Raw genomic sequence first — 21663 nt, 5'->3', positions numbered from 1 at the left:
GCAAATTATCTCAAGGACAAAAAACCAAACACCACATGTTCTCACTCATAGGTGGGAATTGAACAATGAGAACGCGTGGACACAGGAAGGGGAATATCACACACCGGGGCCTGTCGTGGGGTGGGGGAAGTGGGGAGGGATAGCATTAGGAGATATACCTAATGTTAAATGAAGAGTTAACGGGTGCAGCACACCAACATGGTACATGTATACATATGTAACAAACCTGCACATTGTGCACATGTACCCTAAAACTTAAAGTATAATAAAAAAAAAAAAGAAAGAAAACCGCACATGGAATTCTCTTGGTCTAGACATCTCTAAGATATGTGTCTCCACATCTGTGTTCCCACAAAAGGAAATAGTCCTTAGTAAAAGAAATATCCAGGATGTGGCATATAGAGAACTACCCTGAGCCTTGGTGCCTACTGCAAGAATAGTGGAGAGTGTCGATTACAGGAGGCAATGAATCAAAAAGGACCACAGTAACATGCAACCCTCGAAACAATGGGCTCAAGAACTAGGTCACAGCTCTACCTGGATATGGGACAATGTTATTTCTAAATCCAGCATCAGGGCATGGTTAAGAGATTAGCCTGGAAAGAGAGGATTAGAAGTTACACATTTACATGGTTTAGTGTGGCAAGTTTGAATAGAGGATGTGACTATTCTTGTGATAGTAAAGTATTAAAGCAGCAAAGCAATACAAAGGAAAATGAAATAGGGAACTGTCATGAATGGGATCCTTTTTGTAACATAAAAGTTTAGGAGAACACTTGTAAAAGGTGAGTAGATGTTGTGAGGGCGAATCTTGATCAGAAAGAGAATCTAGGGAAGGGCATAAATCTGGCCCAAAGAAATAAGAGTTTAACTACTAAATTTAGGAGAAATTGTTTAAGTGAACCAGACCTTGTGGAAGGGAGACAAAACAGAGGAAGAACACAGTCATCACCTTAACCACAAGAATAACCAGAGAGAGTTAAAGGGCTTTATGTATATTCCATTTCTAGTTGCCATAACCATAGAATCCTCACTTTAAGAACAGAGCATTATAATGGAAAAAAATACAAATAAATATATTTTTTAAGGGCAGGGTCACACAGTTGGCTTGCCTTTGGAGAAAGATCTGGGAGACTTTGTGCTGTAAGACAAAGAATGATGTCAAAATGGAAAAGATCCTCCTGACCCGTGTATAAAAAGGGCCCCTCGCATCTGAGGCTGGGAAGAGCTTCCAGTATCTACATACCTCTTGCTTCTACTGACTAGTGGCTTCTCTGGCTTCACACACCCATGGCTACAAAGAAGACACACTTCCACCTTCTACCCTAGTCCTATAAGAACTGTACAGGCAGGGCTCACCCCAACAAGAAGCAGAGGCTTAGACTGAGTTCACAGAGATAAAGATCTGAACCAGTGAGAAATAAGCAATCCACGACACGCAGGTTACATGCAGCCTGGCCACTTTTGAGATGTGGCTCAAGATCTAATTTCAGAAGCAAATATTTGAAGGGTGCCTCTGGGTTGTTACTTCTCAAATATGGACAAATATTAACATTTTATTAACTCAGAAGCAATGCCGGAATTCAATTTTGATTTTTTTTTTGTTTCATAAATTTTATCTTTTCAAGATTAAAATGTATTAGTTGAATTATGCTTTGTGACTCTATCTAGATTTATTTCCCTCTGTCCCCCAAAAAACCACTCTTTTGAAGCAGGAGAGTAGCCATTAAGTCCATGTATTTATGCTTTCAATTTGTATGTAAATCATATAAACAATACACAGCAGTTTTTAAATTAAATTTTATGTAATTGATATTGTAAGGTATCGCTCTGTACTTTCAATCTTTTTTTTTCTTTTTATTTTGACTTATATTTTAAGTTCAGGAGTACAAGTGCAGGTTTGTTACATAGGTAAGCTTGTGTCATGGGTGTTTATTGTACAGGCTATTTCATCACCCAGATATTAAGCCTAGTATCCCTTAGTTTTTTTTCCTGATCCTCTCCCTCCTCCACCCTCCACCATCCAGTAGGCCCCAGTGTGTGTTGTTCCCTTCTATGTGTCCATATGTTCTCATCATTTAGCTCCCACTTATAAGCTAACCTTCCTTTTTTCACTCCAAAAAAGTTTTGAAATCTATCCATGGGATTCATATTGTATACCAACTTTTATTTGGTTGTTTGCATTTTTCTCACTAATGGTTGGAGCTCTTTATACATTCTAGAATTGTTTCCTTTTTATACATATTTTCTCTTCTCTTAGTCTAGTGTTTATTGTAAAATTTGTGCTATCTTTTGTCATGTAGTTGTTTAATTTTAATGAAGTCAAATATATCAATATTTTCCTTTGTAATTTTTGCCTTTTTAAGTTCTGATTAAAGTACAATTCCCAACACTGTGTTCATAGCAATATCCTTCTTTTTTCAAAAGTTGCATTTTTCATATTAGAAATCTACCTTCCTTCATACAATTTACAGTACCATCTATTTTTTGTCAATGATATGCAATGGCTTCATTCTCACTACCAAGTTCCCAAATATGCATGGATGTGCTTCTTGGCTTCTCTAGTCCATGTTGATGATCTATTTCACTACCATTTCACTAGTACCATATTGTCTTAACTACAAATCTTTTTATAAAACCTAAATATTTGGTGTATTAAGATACCTCTTGCCCTTTTTTCCTTTAAAATTACATAGGCTATTCTTAGCAAAGACTTGGAACCAACCCAAATGCCAATCAATGATAGACTAGATTAAGAAAATGTGGCACATATACACCACAGAATACTATGCAGCCATAAAAAAGGATGAGTTCATGTCCTTTGTAGGGACATGGATGAAGCTGGAAACCATCATTCTCAGTAAACTATCACAAGGACAAAAAACCAAACACTGCATGTTCTCACTCATAGGCGGGAATTGAACAATGAGAACACTTGGACACAGGAAGTGGAACATCACACACCGGGGCCTGTTGTGGGGTGGGGGAAGAGGGGAGGGATAGCATTAGGAGAAATACCTAATGTAAATGACGAGTTAATGGGTGCAGCACACCAACATGGCACATGTATACATATGTAACACACCTGCACATTGTGCACATGTGCCCTAGAACTTAAAGTATAATTTAAAAAAGAAAAATATAATAATAAAACAAACAAGAAAAAATAAAATAAAATAAAATAAAATTATATAGGCTATTCTTGGCCTTTTATTCATCCACAAGAACTACTTGTCAACCTCCAGACACACACACACACACACACACACACACACATTTACACACAAAATGTACTGTAATGTTTGTTGGAATTGCTTTGAACTTACAAATAAACACTGCCTCTTTTCATGTATGAATATGTCTTCCCATATATTGAGGTCTTGTTTATTCCCTTTAATAAATTTTGTAATTTTCTCCATCAAGATCTTGCACAACGTTATTAGAAGTATTTCTAGTTACCTTGTTACTATGAATGGGGTTGTTCTTAAATTTCATTATATTTTTTGAATTAGTTATTCCTGGAGTATCAGAAAACTGTTGACTATTAAATGTTGATCTGAATCCAGAAAACTTGCTGAATTGTCTTAAAATTTTAAATATGTTATCAATAGATCCTGCTAGATCCTCTAAAATTTGATCAGCTGTACATTTGGCTATTTACTCTCTTCCTTTTCAAATCTTACACTTCCAATTTCTTTTTCTTACTCTATTGCATTGGATAGGACCACCAGGACAAAAAAGAAAGTAGTAATGATAGAGGCATCTTTATTTCATTTCTAATTTTAATAAAAATTTCCTAAATTGTTGCCATTAATTGTGATGTATTCATATGTTTGAAGTTTTTGGTAGATAATTTTTCAAGTAAAGTTTGTTCTCCTTGCTAAGAATTTTCAATCATGAATATTTGTGAATTTTTTACTTTAATATATTATTTGAGGTGTGCTACATTAATGGATTTCCTACAGTTTAGCAATTTTTTTCATTCTTAGGATAAACTCTTATTTGATCAAGATATGTCATATATTACTAGGTTTAATTTGTTGATATTTGGAATTTTTATCTCTGTAAACCAGTTTCCTTTTTATATAGTCTGTTCAATTTTGGTAAAAGTTTACATGAGTTTAAAATTGGTTGGAAAGCATTTTCTCTGGAAAATTTTGTATTAAAAGAAGATTATTTCTGAACGTTTCATAATATAAAACCCCCACTTGGTACCTTTAAACAAGGGTGAAAGAAGAAAGGAAATCGGACAACTATTCATGTCTTTAGTTGCCATTTGATTAATTCAGCTTTATTTCCTGATGAGCCAATCTTGGCAACTTCTTTTTCTAAAAACTAATCAATTGCCTCAAAGTTACCCAAAATTTTATTATAAAATGATTAATTTTTTCACAGTTTTTTACACAGCCACTTTATCTGTAGTTATGCCTCCTTTTTATTTCTAGTTATCTGTGCATTATTTAAAGTATGCTTTATTTACAAGAACTATTTACAAGTGCAGTTTAGTGTCTAAGTCATGGGTTTCTATTGCCTTTTTATTATTCATTTCTCATCTTATTACATTGTGTTCAGGGAGAATGATGTTAATAATGTATATTCTTAGAGTGTCACTAAGACTTCTTTTGTAGACAATTATTAAAAATATATTCTGTGTCTTTAAATATATATATAATCTATATATATATCCATCTATATATATAGATGATAAAAAGTCATATATCTCTATTAGCAGGTTGTTAAATCTGTCACTGAATTCTTAAATATCCATCAAAATGTTTTGTCACTGTGACTTGTAAATTTCTGAATGAATTCATTATGGTCTTGCTCTGGATAACAGAATTTTTAATTTCTTCTTGTGATTTTCTCAATTGCTATTTATATGTTTGAAAGCTATATTGTTTAGTGCACACAGATGGCTATGGCTAATTGAGTAGATTATTATGATTAGGCTATGTTTCTATTACTTTTATGGTTTTGCATTAATTTATATTTTACATGACACAAAAATTATTACCCTGGCTTTATTATTACTATTTTCCTAGTATACAATTTTTCATCTCTTTATTGTTAAACTTTCTGAATTGTAACATTATTTTAAATATTTATGATAAAACTATTCACACATACACAAAAGTATAGAGCCTGAGATAACTAATCCCATTGTGCCCATCAACCAAATTTAACAATTAGCAAAATCACTTGCTTTATATATTCCTTTTTCTTTTTTGCTATTTTATAGCCAAAGCACACATCATATTATTATATCCCTGCATACTTCCAAGACATCTTAAAATATGTAACATTTTCTTATGTAACTACCATGCCTTTTGCACATCTGATAAAATTAACACCGGTTCCTTGATATCAGATTCCAGTTCACATTTGAAGTTCCCAATTATCTTTTAATAGTCCTTTTATAATTGGTTTGTTCAAAGGAGGATCTAAACATAGTCCACATATTATGTTTTCTTATTGCACTTCTTAAAGCTAATCTCCCCTCATTTTTTTCTATGCCCATCTTTCCCCAAGACCCAAGGTCAGTTTTCCAGTAGAATGCCATTTATTCTGTTTGCTTTTCTATTATGTCATTTTACTTGTTTTCTGTCCCTGTATTTCCTGTAAGCTGGAAATTCTAAGGCATGATCATACTTGGGTTAACACTTTGGGTAACCTCACTTCATATATGATTCTGTGTACTTCATACCGCTTTACCTCTAGGGGCAGGCATATCTGCTTGACTCACTCTAAATAATGCTGTTTCTGTCCTACCATGTTATTCCCTTTTCATTCTTCTAATAGTGACGAGTTTATTTCTATCTTTTTAGTGACTACCTTTAATTGTTCAATATGCTTATCTACTTAAGACTTAATTAATTCTTTATTCTCTTCCCAAGAAAAACAAGAAAATTAGAATACTTTAAATTTGAACTTCTGTCCCTATCACCCATGATGTCGCCTAGGAATTTGATTCTCCCTTGTTTTGAAACATCTCTCATAGAGTAATATTACTATTTTTATACCTAATATTTGTGTAGTATTATCAGCATGTTTACTATTGCCTTGTTCACTCTTGCTTCTTGCATCACGTACCTTCCTCTGGGTTCCATTTTCTTCTTAGTAAAATAAAATACATCCATTAGTAGTTTTGTCTTGTTTTGTTTTCGTTTGGTTCAGGAGCACTCTGTAAGTAGTAATCTTTTCAATCTCCATACTTTGAAAATAACATTTTATCTTCTCCATGGAATGATAGTTTCACTTGTTCTAGAATTGTAGACAGACATTATTCTCCTTTATAATTCGAAAGCCATTTTATTTTCTTATGGAATATATCTTTGATAATGAGTAGTTTATTTTCAGTCTTATTATTGGGATTTCATGGTTATCTGTCTTTGTGAGTGCTTTTAAAATTCTCTTTCTGTCTTTGAAGTTTTGCATTTTCATTATGACATGTCTGGTTGTGAAATTGTTTTGTTTTTCTCTTCTTTAGGAATTGCTATACTCCTTTGATCTCAACACTCATTTTTTTTTTAATTCTGAGAAGTTATCCACCATTATGTCTTCAAATATTGCCTCTCTCATATTCTTTCTATCCTATCCTTACGGAATTATCATATTAAAGTGTCTCATTTTATCTTTCTTATCTCTCTGAGCTTCTCTTTCACATTTTACATTTTACATTTTTCCACTCTCTGTGCTGCTTTCTGAGTGATTTCCAAGATATATCTTCTAATTCCATTTTTATCCCTATGTAACCTTCCAATAATTTACCACATCTATGTAACTATTAATAGAGATTATGTCAAAGTGTATATTTTCCATTTCTAAAATTTTCTATTTGTTCTTCCTTAAGTTTTCTTTTTTGGTTTTTATAATAGAAATTCTTTCTTTAGAATGTCTTTTTAAATGTTATATAAATTATAGTTATTGAGGTGTGCTTTTTGTAATTTCTCTGATTTGTTCTCATAACTGTTAACTTTTAAGTATGGAATTAGAAATTGTTTTCCAAGGAGTTTCCACGATTTGAGCTGAGTTTCCTTATGTGGCAGTTTCATGTTTGTGTGTATTATTGTCCAAGATCCCTGTGTCCAATCATGTTCTATGTTATTTAGCTAGGAGTTCCCGCACCACACAGAAAAGGGGATTTAGAGATCCACATATGTAGGTAAAAGCTTCATGGTCCATTTTCCCACATGTTCTGAACACTGGCCAGCTTCCTTACTACTTCTCCCAAGCTGGTAATTGTAGACTTAACTTGTCTCCAATTCACAAACGGAGCACACTTGAGAAACTCCCAGCTTTACTCAAGTGCCCTCACAGTTCTAGTTCTTTACTTTGCTGTGGACCTTATCAACTTCATTGAAATCTGGCTTTTTAAATGCGTTCTTCCACCATTATTTACATTTAAAGGAAAGAAAATATTATTTTTGACAACTGGGTAAATCAGAAATTGAGAAATTAAACTAAGGGGTTTTTTTTAATGCAAGAAATGTTAATGTGGAAAGCATAGTTTGACTTCACATTTTTCAAGGGGAAATTCTATTCCTAGGAGTGTTCACAGAAAATAGGAAGGTGGACTAAAATGTTGTTGATGCCACATGAGAAGTTAGAAGACCTGGTAAACTGTGGTGCCAGAAGAAATCTAACTTCGGGACTCTTTGGACTGTGAAGTTTACAAACTTGTCAGCTTCTCAGGGTTTTAGCTTTCTACATGTCAAGTCAAAAATGTAGGTAAGTAGATAGGTAAATTAAATAATAAATTAATTAATCTGAGGCATGAGGTCACCAACATGGCAGGATAGAAAGCTCCTGACTCTCCCTCCACCCACTGATGCTCCAAATGAACATCTATCTATGGGTCAATTCCATATGAGAGAAAGTAGAGACCAGTGGATGAACTCCTACCCACTGGGCAGCTGAGAAAACGTATACATCAAGTGGGTAGGAAAAGCCAAGGCACAGTCGGGTATAGACCCCCACCTTGGGCACTGTGTCACAAAATCAGAAAAGGAATCCCTAACACCCAGTTTCTCCCTGTGGAGAGGAGCATCTGGACTTCACATATCAGGCTCAAACCTGGAATTTCCCCAGGTGTTGATTCTTAATTCACCAGCTCCAAGAACAGAGGGGATTGGACGCATGTATGTACCTTAGACTGTAAGAAAATTGGGTTTATACAGGCACCCAAGTACTTCCACGGACCTCATTCCCCTGGAGCAGTGCAGAGAAGGGGCTTAGAAAACACAGGCCTCTGCTGTTTTCTCCCCAGAAGGGGTTTATAAAACACTCCTACAGTGGCAAATCAGGCAGAATGACTTTTAACTAACTTGCACTGGAGAGATAAATGGACAGTCAATTAATAACTCACCACAAGCATGGGAAGAATTTTCACTCACTACTGCAGCCCCTACCTAGGAACTGCATGCTAAATCTCTTGGCTCTGGGAGCAGAAGGGACTGACATACACACATCTCTATAGAATGCAGGAAAAAGTAGCATTTTAAAATGGTATGTGAACACCTACAGTGACTTTATCCCCCTGGAGCTGTACAGAGAAGGGGCCCCAAAAACCTAAGTCCCTATTTCTCCCCAGAAGTAGTTTAGGACACATATCCAGAAACCTGATTTGTAAAGCTACATCCCAGTAGACTCCACCCAAAACCTAGTAGCTCTGAGGACAGAAGGGACTAGGCATAGGTGCGTCTCCCTTGATCCCAGAACAAAGAGGTGACTTTAAATGGGCATCCAAACATTTCCAGGGGCTGTAGTTCCTTGAAGCAATGCAGAAATGGGGCATGAACGTGTAGCTCTCACTTTCTCACTGGAAAAAGATTATGACACAGACTCTCATGGACTACTTGATGGTTTAATCTCCCATGAACATATATCAAAGAGCTAACAGTGCAAACAAAAAATAGCCCTTTGGTAATTCAAGCCAGAATTTGGCTCTTCGTAAGACTTCCTCCCAGATCATCCCAAAAATAAGTACAAGCCTACCTATTATTTTTGAAAGGATTTTGGCTATGCACCAAGTGCTACAATTTTAATAACTCCTACCTAAGGGACTGTCATCTCAATGACCTAGCTGTGGTAGTTAAGGGGGCTTTCCAATCTGAGTGACACAAGATGACAGAAAACAAATAACTGAAAGTAGAATGGGCCCACACCCAGAAGTTATTCCTCAAGGATCAGAAGGTGTAGCCCAAATGTGAGTTCAGGCTTTTTCCAAAAATCCTCCCCCAGCTTAGTACAGAAAGAGTAGGAAATAAACACCCATACCCAGCCCCACCATGAAGATAGAAAGAACTAGTACACATATTCAACACTCCCCTCACCTTTCCAACTATAACTAAAATGTCTTGCTTCTATCATATGAGTCTTGGGGTACTAGCAATATGTAGTACATCCTTAAGATTCAGAGGGCCACTAAAAACAAAGATAGTGGTCTGGACAAACACAAAAATTAGAGAGGCACCTTAAAATCTCTGGCCAGACAGATTAGTGAAAACTTTCTCCTACACAAGAACTGGTCTAACAAGACATAAAGAGGTAGGTGTATTTTCTAATGTGTGGAAATCAACACAGACAATCAAGGAAAATGAAAAGAAATTCCAAGCAAAAACAAGATTAATGTCCAGAAGCCAACACAAATGAAGTGGAGTTTTAGAATTCAGCAATAGGAAATTCAAAACAATGGTCATAAAGATGCTCCACAGAGGTCAAGACAGCAGTGTAAGAGAGGTCAAGACAGCAATATAAGGACAAGCTGAGAATGTGAACAAAGAGAAAGTATAAACAAGCACCAAATGGACACCATAGATCTGAAGAATGTTATCACTGAACTGAAAAAATTCAATAAAGGGGTTCAACAACAGACTAGATCAGGAAGAAGGAAAGATAGTGAACCTGAAGATAGCTCACTGGAAATCATCCAATCTGAGGAGCAAAAAGAAAAGAGAATGAAAAAGAGTATGGGAAACCATCAAGCATAATAACTTATGCATTATTGGCATGCCAGAAGAAAAAGAAAGAAAGGGTCAGAAAATATATTCAAAGAAAGAATGGCAGAACACTCCCCAACTCTGGAGAGGGAATTAGAAAGCCAGATCCAGGAAGCCTATACAACACCAAATAAGTTAAATCCAAAGACATATGTAATAAATCATAGTCAAATTGTCAAAAGTTAAAGACAAAGGAAGAATATTGAAAGAAGCAAGGGAAAAGCAAACCATCACATATAGGGATACCCCCCCACCTACACACACACACACACACACACACACACAACTATCAGAGGACTTCTCAGTAGAAACCTTGCAAGCCAAAAGTGAGTGGGATGATGTATTTTAAATCCTGAAAGAAAAAGACTGGCGATGAAGAATACTATACTCAGCAATCCTTTATTTCAAAAATTAGGGAATGATAAAGACTTTCTCAGATAAACAAAAGCTGAGAAAGTTTATCACCACTAGACATGCATTACCAAAAAAAAAATGCTAAAGGAAGTTCTTCAAGCTGAAGGAAAAGGATGCTGATAAGTCACATAAAATTATATGAAACTATAAAACTCATTGGTAAAAGTAAATACATTGTCAAATACAAAACACCCTAATACTTAAACTGCAGTGAGTAAATCAATTATATCTCTACTATAAATGTCAAAATACAAAACTATCAATAACAACTAAAGCCACAATAATTTGCTAAGGGATATATATTATAAAAAATGTGAAGTGTGGTATCAAAAACATGAAACATGAAAAGAAAGGGGGTAAATATAGAGAATTTGTGTATGTGGTCAAAATTAAGCTATTATAGCTTAAATTACCCTGCTGTAAAATGCTTTATATAAGCCTCTGGGTAGTTGCAAAGCAAAAGCCTATGATAGATACACAAAAGATAAAAAGAAAAGAACTAAAGCATTCCACTACAGAAAGCCATCAAATCACAAAGAAAGCAAGAAGATTAAGATGGCAGATAGGAGGCAGGACTAGCTTGCAGTTCCTGCTTGGATGGACACAGCAGTGTGTGGAAACTCACATCATGAACTTTTGCTCCAAGAACTACCACAGGAACATTCCAGGAAAGCCAAGAGAATCCATGAAGGAACTGGATCACCACTGCAGGCTCCCTGAGATGCCGAAAAACTGCGAGTCAGTTTGCTTTCTCAATGGAGAGGCTGGTGGTCTGGGACAAGTTCTCAGCCCTCATCACCGGTTGCCTGGAAATAGACTCAGTGCTGTTGAGAGGGGAGGGCATGGTGGGAGAAAGACCAGCCTTTAGGACTGCAGGCTGCATGGGAGCAGGATGACTCCTGTGACTGCCAGCTTTCCCCCACTTCCCTGGTGACCTGTGTGACTCAGCAGAGGCAGCCATAATCCCCTTGAGAATATAACTCCACTGGACTTGGAACCACACCCCCATCCTCCACGATAGCCACAGCAAGCCCCTCCAAAGGAGAGGCTGAGCTCAGACATACCTATCCCTGCTCCCACCTGGTGGTCTTTCTCTGCCCACCCTGAGAGCCAAAGACATGGAGCATTCTCCAAGATAGACCATATGATAGACCATAAAACAAGTCTCCCTAAATTTAAGAAAATCAAAATTATATCAAGAACTTTCTAAGACCACAGTAGAATAAAATTGGAAATTAATTCCATAAGGAACCCTCAAAACCATGCAAATACATGGACATTAAATAACCCAATGATCATTGGGTAAACAATAAAATCAAGATGGAAATTTAAAAATTATTTGAACTGAATGATAATAGTGACAGAACCTATCAAATCCTCTGGAATACAGCAAAAGCAGTGCTAAGAGAAAAGTTCGTAGCATTAAATGCCTGCATCAAAACATCTGAAAGAGCACAAATGAACAATCTAAGGTCATACCTCATGGAACTGGAGAAACAAGAACAATCCAAACCCAAGCCCAGTGAAGAAAAGAAATAACAAAGATCAGAGCAGAACTAAACGAAATTGAAACAAACAAACAAAAAAATACAAAAGATAAATAAAACAAAAAGCTGGTTCTCTGAAAAGAGAGTTGATAGACCATTAGCAAGAATAACCAAGAAGAGAGAAGATTCAAATAAGCTCATTTAGAAACAAAACAGAAGATATTACAACTGATACCACAGAAATACAAATGATTATTCAGGGATACTATGAACACCTTTACACACATAAACTAGAATACCTAGAGGAGATAAATAAATTCCTGGAAATATACAACCCTCCTAGATTAAACCAGGAAGATATAGAATCTCTGAACAGAAAAATAACACACAGCGAGATTGAAATGGTAATAAAAAACTTGCCAACGAAAAAAATTCCAGGACCAGATGGATTCACAGCTAAATTCTATCAGACATTCAAAGAAGAATTGGTGCCAATCCTATTGACCCTACTCCAAAAGATAGAGAAGAAGGGAATCCTCCTTAAATCATTTTATGAAGCCAGTATCACCCTAATACCAAAACCAGGGAAGGACATAACACAAAAAGAAAACTACAGACCAATATCCCTGATGAACATAGATGCAAAAATCCTCAACAAAATACTAGCAAACTGAATCCAACAGCATATCAAAAAGATAATCCAGCATGATCAAGTGGGTTTCATACCAGAGATTCAGGGGCACTTTAACATATGTAAGTCAATAAATGTGATACACCATGTAGACAGAATTAAAAACAAAAATCACATGATCATCTCAATAGACACAAAGAAAGCATTTGACAAAATCCAGCATCGCTTTATGCTTAAAACCCTCAGCAAAATCGGCTTAGAAGGGACATACCTTAAGGTAATGAAAGCCAACTATGACAAATTCACAGCCAACATTATACCGAACAGGGAAAAGTTTAAAGAATTCCCCCTGAGAATTGGAACAAGACAAGGATGCACACTTTCACCACTTCTGTTCAACGTAGTACTGGAAGTCCTAGCCAGAGCAATGAGACAAAGAGAAAGAAATAAAGGACATCCACATTGATAAAGAGGAAGTCAAACTGTCGCTGTTTGCTTATGATATGATCATATACCTAGAAAACCCTAAAGATTCATATAAAACTCCTAGAACTGGTAAATGAATTCAGCAAAGTTTCAGGATACAAAATTAATGTACACAAATCATTAGCTCTAGTATACACCAACAATGACCAAGGTGAGAATCAAATCAAGAACTCAACCACTTTCACAATAGCTGCAAAAAAAATTAAGTATATACCTAACCAAGGATGTAAAACACCTCTACAAGGAAAACTACAGAACACTGCTGATAGAAATAATAGAAGACATAAACAAATGGAAACACATCCTATGCTCATGGATGGGTAGAATCAATATTGCAAAATTGACCATACTGCCAAAAGCAATCTACAAACCAACGCAATTTCCATCAAAATACCACTATCATTCTTCAAAAAACTAGAAAAAAAAATCCCAAAATTCATATAAAACCAAAAAAAGAGCCTGCATAGCCAAAGCAAGACTGAGCTAAAAGAGCAAATCTAAAGGCTTCACATTACCTGACTTCAAAGCATACTATAAGGCCATAGTCATCAAAACAGTGTGGTACTGGTATAAAAATAGGCACATAGACCAATGGAACAGAATGGGGAACCCAGAAATAAAGCCAAATACTTATAGCCAACTGATCTTTGACAAAGCAAACATAACATAAGGTGGGGAAAAGACACCTTATTCAACAAATGGTGCTGGGATAACTGGCAAGGCACATGTAGAAGAATGAAACTGGATCCTCATCTCTCATCCATATAAAAATCAACTTAAGATGGATCAAATGGATCAAAGGCTTAAATCTAAGACCCGAAACCATAAAGATTCTAGAAGATAACATTAGAAAAACCCTTCTAGACATTGGCTCAGGCAAAGACTTCATGATCAAGAACCCAAAAGCAAATGCAACAAAAACAAAGATAAATAGATGGACTAAATTAAACTAAAAGGCTTCTGCACAGCAAAAGAAATAATCAACAGAGTTAACAGACAACCCACAGAGTGGGAGAAAATCTTCACAATCCACACATCTGACAAAGGATTAATGACCAGAATGTACAAAGAATGCAAACAAATCAGCAAGAAAAAAACAAACAATCCCATCAAAAAGTGGGCTAAGGACATGAATAGACAATTCCCAAAAGAAGATACACAAATGGCCAATAAGTGTATGGTAAAATGCTCAACATCACAAATTATCAGGGAAATGCAAATCAAAACTACAATGCAATATCATCTCATTCCTGCAAGAATAGCCATAATCAAAAAATAATAGATGTTGGCATTGATGTGGGAGAAAGAGAACAATCTTACACTGTTGGTGGGAACGTAAACTAGTACAACCACTATTGAAAACAGTGTGGAGGTTCCTTTAAGAAGTAAAAGTAGATCTCCCATTTGATTCAACAATCCCACTCCTGGGTATCTACCCATAGGACAAGAAGTCATTATATGAAAAAAGATACTTGCACACACGTTTGTAGCAGCACAATTTGTAATTGCAAAAATATAGAACCAGCCCAAATGCCCATCAGTGAGTGAGTGGATAAAGAAAGTGTGATATATAAGTACACCATGGAATACTACTCAGTCATAAAAAGGAATAAAATAATAGCATTCACAGCAACCTGGATTGAATTGGAGACCATTATTCTAAGCGAAGTAACTCAAGAATGAAAAATCAAACATTGTGTGTTCTCACTATGGGGACACAAAGGCATAGTAATGATACAATGGACTTTGGGGACTTGATGGAAAGAGTGGGAGGGCACTAAGGGATAAAAGACTACACAGTGCATACAGTATGCATTGCTTGAGTGGTGGGTGCACCAAAATCGGAGAAATCACCACTAAATAACTTACTCATGTTACCAAACCCCATCTGTTCCCAAAAACCTATTGAAATAAAAAATAAAAACCAAAAAAAAAGCAAGATAGAAGGAAGGAAAAAAAGATCTACAAAACAACAATAAACAATAAACAAAATGGCATGAGTCAGTTTATATCTATCAATAATAATCTTGAATGTAAATGGATTAAAATCCCCAATTAAAAGATATAAAGTGACTGAATGTATTTTTTTAAAAAAGCAAGACACAACTACAATTGTCCCTCAGTAACCACGGAGGATTGTTCCCAGGACCCCCACACATACCAAAATTCATGTGATGTTCACGTACTTTATACAAAATGGTGTAGTATTTGCATATAACCTACGTACATCCTCCTATATACTTTAAATTATCCCTAGATTACTTATAACAGTGAAAAAGCCTACAGAATGAAAGAATGAAATCCTGTCATTTGTGGAAACATGAATGAGCCTGGAGGACATTGTGTTAAGTGAAATAAGCCAAACACACAAAGACAAACAACACATGTTCTCACTCATATGTGGGAGCTAAAAACCTTGATCCCATAAAAGTAGAAAGTGGAATAGTAGTTACTAGAGGCTTGATGGGTACAGATTTACAGTTAAATAGAAGGAAAAATTTATAGTGATCTATAGCACAGCAGGGTGACTGTAGTTAACAATAATTTATTGTATATTTCAAAATGGCTAGAAGAATTTTGAATGTTATCAACATAAAGAATTGATAAATGTTTGAGGTCATGGATATGCCAGTTACTCTTACTTGATCATTACACATTGTATACATGTATCAAAATATCACATGTATCCCATAAACATGTACAATTATTATCAATTAAAATTTTTAAAAATTAAAATTTAAAAAGGCATCTGGTTTCAGGATATTATATATAAAGAAATCCCTTTCTTTATATATAATATCAATGCCACAATCTTTTCTGTCATACTTCCTAATGTAAGAATAAAAGTTTGGGGGACAGTAAGACCCATAAAATAAAGCCATATAAAGTGAGGCTGCTTTTTCAAGAAACAACGGGTGCTGGAGAGGATGTGGAGAAATAGGAACACTTTTACACTGTTGGTGGGACTGTAAACTAGTTCAACTATTGTGGAAGACAGTGTGGCGATTCCTCAAGGATCTAGAACTAGAAATACCATTTGACCCAGCCATCTTATTACTGGGTATATACCCAAAGGATTATAAATCATGCTGCTATAAAGACACATGCACACATATGTTTACTGTGGCACTATCCACAATAGCAAAGACTTGGAACCAACCCAAATGCCAATCAATGATAGACTGGATTAAGAAAATGTGGCATATATACACCATGGAATACTATACAGCCATAAAAAAGGATGAGTTCATGTCCTTTGTAGGGACATGGATGAAGCTGGAAACCATCATTCTGAGCAAACTATTGCAAGGACAAAAAACCAAACACTGCATGTTCTCACTCACAGGCGGGAATTGAACAATGAGAACACTTGGACACAGGAAGGGGAACATCACACACCGGGGCCTGTCGTGGGGTGGGGGGAGCAGGGAGGGATAGCATTAGGAGATATACCTAATGTAAATGACGAGTTAATGGGTGCAGCACACCAACATGGCACATGTATACATATGTAACAAACCTGCACGTTGTGCACATGTACCCTAGAACTTAAAGTATAATAATAAAAAAAAATGAGGCTGCTTTAGACCAAGTCTGCCCCTAGATTTTTGTTCTTAAAGTGCCTCTTACTTAACTGGAACCAGTCTGAGAGGAAAACAGAATTTTCTAAACTTTGGGGGCTGCAGTATTCTACGATTAGGATTTCTCAAAAGATCCTACAATAATACCAATTTGAATTTGTGGTCTTGCTCGCTCTGGTTCATAGGGTAAAAAAGAAAAAATGTCTAAACTAGTTCCCCTAGTCAGCCTCAAAGAATCAACTTCCTACATATTTTCCTCTCTATATGAGACCAACTCCCACATGAGACAGGAATAGCTTTGAGATATCAGAATATATTTCCTATTCGGAAGAAACAGCAGATAAAATGTAGGCTCATTTTTACCTAAGCAAAAACACTAATCAGCTTATAGACACCAGAGAAGCATCCACAACCCAACGGTGTGTGAGGACTCAAATGCAATAAACCGTGGGTCTTCTTTTGAAAAGCAATTAGGAGTCATCCAATACCCATGAGTTAATCTATATGAAGGGTTTAATTTGGGCAGCCTTCTATTCTGCCTTCCTTTCCTTCCTCTAATTGAGCAAACAAATGCATTAGTCAGCAAGGCCAAGTCTTCTAGGGTGAAATATCTTGTGGTTCTAACCATTCTGCCTCATTTCCAGGATATTAACAGGATAATTGAAGATGATTTTAAAGATAATAAGATATAGCCCTTTGGAAGAAAAGCAGATTGGAGGCTTCCAGCAAGTCTATTGCTAAACATACTCACTGAAACTTAATATATTAAAAGCATTTCTTTCCTAAGGTGTGATCATCTTAAAAAAGCTTTTCAGGGAAACACTCCTGTTTGGGGCCCACAAAAAGAGCCTAGCACTGAAGCCAATTCTAATTTCCAGTGGGTGAAAGGAGTCCAGGAATTCTCTACGCACAGAGGGAAAAGTCAATCATTATCTGCTGACTGAATCATACATTCAGCAGGGATGAAGATCTAATTTTCAGTAAATGACATGGACAGTCTTTAAATATTTTGACAGTTACCCCTGTTGTCAGCTGGATTTTTCACCTGCAGATGTTGTTATTTGACAATACCATCTGCCTTAAGTACAAGTGCTTTATTATTTTCTGTGGTCAGGCCAATTTTCCAGATGCTTCCTCTTCCTTAAAAGTTAGCAAGGAAAAAAACATGAATACAGCCAGGCACAAAGAAGACTGCTATCCCAGCAGCAGCTGCTGTAGCAGTCTGACCTTCTAGAACACTGATGCTTTACTTTCTTTCCTGCCCAGTAAAGGTGGGGTAACCTGTCTGTCAAAAGCATGCCATTCTAAAACACATGGAAACAGAGAGGGCCTCTGTCTTCCCGGAACTTAAGTTCTAGTGGAAGAAAGATGGACAATAAGCAGGTAAATAAATCATGTCAGATAGTAATAAGTGTATGAAGAACAAAAGTAGTTGTAATAAGACACAGTAACTGAGGGATGGAGGTGGGTGGCTATTTTAGATAGAAAGATCAAGAAAATTCTCTTATGGGAAGTATGACATTTGAGATGAAAGCTGAAGGATAAACAGTAGCCAAACTAGTTTTAACACTTTAGAATGTTTTTTACACTTCTTTTTAGATGTGCTTACATAATTTATTTTTTGGTAGTTTTGCTGTACATTTATTTAAAAAAAAAAAGAAAATAAAAGACAAATCCAAGTTTTCCAGGCAAATAAACTCATATCTTTATCACATCTGATATTATCATCTTCTATATAAGCTTTTAATTAAATTGTTTCTACATGCTTCATATTTTGATTATATGTCTCCTATTATTCATCGTGCACATCTTTCATAAGCTAAAATAAAAACAAACATTAATAAATTTTTACCTTGTAATGTAAAAAAAAAAAACAACCAAGAAAGGGTTTTTTAATGCTATTCTATGCTAAAATGTTGGCACTCTTGTTTTTCAAACCTTATTTCTCAAAACTGACAGTAGCCTCAAGAAGTTTAATGATACTGGTCCTGGTATGTTTTGCCATATTTATTACATAGCAATAGTATTTACAACGCTGAAGTAGCTGACACATATTGGTAGTCACTGTATAATTTTGAACACAGTTATAAAAATTTAGTTTATGGATTCACTCTGTACCCTGTCATCTTTTAGCCTGCCTGTTCTTTCTTGGAATAAAATACATATCCCTTAGGGTCAAGATCCATAGTTCCAGAATATTCTCAGCCATCTGGTTCAGGTACAGGGTAAAGTTAGGCTGGAAATAAGACATTATTAACTAAAAGAAGCTTCTTTTGCCTTACCTACTTCCCAAGGGCTCTGTTTGTAAAAAGAGTACAGACCAGAAATCCTGTGCCTTGCTGAATTCTTTCCACAGTGCCACCCTATTGCTGAGCTTTCGTTTCCTCATTTTTTACATGAGGAACAAAATATCTGCCCTATCACCACTTACAGGTGTGATTTATAGATTTAATGAGAATATATCAAAATACTTTATAACCCACAAAACATAAATTTATATAATGCTAGCCACTTTGAATGGAACATACTCTAAATTCTAGAAATAGTACTGGAAGCTTTGCAAATATAGTGTTACTTCTTAATTCTCAACACAACCCCTCAGTTTTTATAATTACACTCAGTATATAAACGAGTTAAGAGAACTGCAAAAAAAGTCAGGTAATTTGATAAAGGTCAAATAGCTAGAGGGGGCAGGTGGGACTCAACCCAATATCGCTTCCAAATAGAAGCTTTACTTCTCCCTTCCACTCAGAGCTAACACAACAGCCTTATTTAATATCATTAAGAATGGTGGGTGAGACTAAGAAAACTTGGGAGGGGGAGGAATCAATGAATAACCTATTTTGACAAAGAAAACACCCTGATAAGATCTATGCTGTATTTTAGAATCCCTGGGCTTCATATATTGTTTTATAGTTTTTATTAATCAACTATAAGATGAAAAGCGAAAAATAAATGTTCAGATGCAAAAACATGATATGCCATCCCACCCAAGCTTATATTTTAAAATTCTACTTTACTCATTTTATCAAGCATATGAATAAATCAAAAATAACACAAAATAAGAAAAACATAAAGACTTCCTTTGCTTTTGGAAAACAGCTGAGAAAAAACAGAAAACTATTTTTAGAAATACAGAAAAAAGTTGTTTTTTATAGTAGCCAATATGCCCTCATTAGTCATTAAGACACATTTCTGTCTGTAACCTTAATACAGCCATGTATTACTATTTATAAAAATCAAGTATTCTAGTAAAAACTGAGTATTTCACCACACTAATCTTCAAATTGCATCATTAAAAATGTAGTTATACACACCAATTTCTAATCTCAGAACATTCTACACCATAGATTTTAATCACTGGAATAAATAATTGGTCAGAAAAGCAGCACTGCCTCAATTACAATATGGTTTGCCAGTCAATATTCCTGTTATCCAGTGAAAAGATTTCATGAGCAGAAACATTGAGCTCCTTGTGTTTTCATCAATCAAGAGAACATGTCTGGGCCGGGCGCAGTGGCTCACACCTGTAATCCCAGCACTTTGGGAGGCCGAGGTGGGCAGATCACTTGAGGTCAGAGTTCGAGACTGTCTAGCCAACATGGTAAAACCCCATCTCTATTAAAAATATAAAAAATTAGCCAGGCATGGTGACAGGCTCCTGTAACCCCAGCTACTCAGGAGGCGGAGGCAGGAGAATTGCTTGAACCCAGGAGGCGGAGGTTGCAGTGAGCTGAGACTGTGCCACTGCACTCCAGCCTGGATGACAGAGTGAGACTTTATCTCAAAAAAATAAAAATAAAAAAAGAGAGAACATTTCTGAGCAGCTTCCATGCAGACATTTTTAACAGGTTGACACAGATCTATAGTCTTCGCTCCTCATAATGGCACTGCCAGACACAGTCATGTGAGCTCCTACCTCTGCACCCTTATGGACAATATCAGGACCTACTCCACCATCACCTCTATATCCAAAGATAGGAGCTGGGTCTGCAACCAGTGAACTTTTGGCATCATATCTTTCATAAATTTCTGTTCTTCAAATCCAGGTTCCACTGTCATTACCAAGGCCATATCTATTTTATTAGTGCACAGTGCCAAATACTCAACTGTAGTTCCCAGTTTAATGGCAAGGCCAACATCCATCCCATTCTCCCAAATGTCTTTCATCAAAGCCCTTGGGTTCTCAGTAGCCTCAAGATGAAAGGTGGTGTGCTGATTGGCGCCTGCTCTGGCCATTGGCTTTACCCACTGTTTACAGCCTAAACCCTCTCATGTGCATGTCAAAGAAAAGAGTCCTGACCTAGCTGCTTTTGAAGGCTTTCTACCATAGTGTGGCCAAATGTGACGTTGGGAACAAACTGCAAAAAACTGACTGTCCTAAAGAGCAGGGTCCGTGTTTGTTACATCCAGGTACAGATAATCGACCACAGAGTCGATTATCTGGAGGCACTTGTCCCCTAAATTGGCCGAGCCACTGTTGAGGATAGGTGGGCCAATCTTGCAGTCTGACACCATAGTCTTGGCTTATATAATTTATAATATAATGTTTTCTTGCTCTATTATAGAATTATCTTTAGATATTCATCCACAGCATAATTTTAACATTTTATTTGAAGAGAAATAAACATACTAAGAAATTAACCATCACCTGTAATCCCTCCATGTAAAAGCAATCATATAATGAAGTTAAAGTTTCCCATTCTTCTGCCTCTTTTGTCTTTCCAATCCCTATGCCCCTGTTCCTAACTCTCATTGCTGTGCCAGAGGAATTGCTAGTAACAATCTGCTTGATGACTGAATTACTGACAAGCATTCTGTATTGACATATTTAATTCAAATGTGGTAGATAATTTGAAAAGGCTTAAGAGTTCTCTCATTGTTATTTTCCCTGGATATAATTTTACCTTTCCTGTGCAAAAACCAGTACAAGTCCCAAAGGCTGCAGACTGTCCTCAGTTCCCTTTTAATTGTGTAAGTGAACGGCAAGCACCAAATAAATAGTGGCTCCTCGCACCACAGTAACAATGAGAAATGATAGATCATGAGCTATGTGTCCAATAGTC

The 21663-nt window shown here is 36.1% G+C and overlaps 1 pseudogene; it reads right to left on the bottom strand.

The window, feature by feature from the left end:
* Nucleotides 1-18389: 18389 nt before the first annotated feature.
* Nucleotides 18390-21115, bottom strand: LOC100615791 (ribulose-phosphate 3-epimerase-like protein 1; annotated as a pseudogene).
* Nucleotides 21116-21663: the final 548 nt, after the last annotated feature.

The sequence above is a fragment of the Pan troglodytes genome, chromosome 2 (genome assembly GCF_028858775.2).
Source record: "Pan troglodytes isolate AG18354 chromosome 2, NHGRI_mPanTro3-v2.0_pri, whole genome shotgun sequence".
NCBI classification, from domain to species: Eukaryota; Metazoa; Chordata; class Mammalia; order Primates; family Hominidae; genus Pan; species Pan troglodytes.
This window is presented reverse-complemented; position numbering and strand designations above follow the sequence as displayed.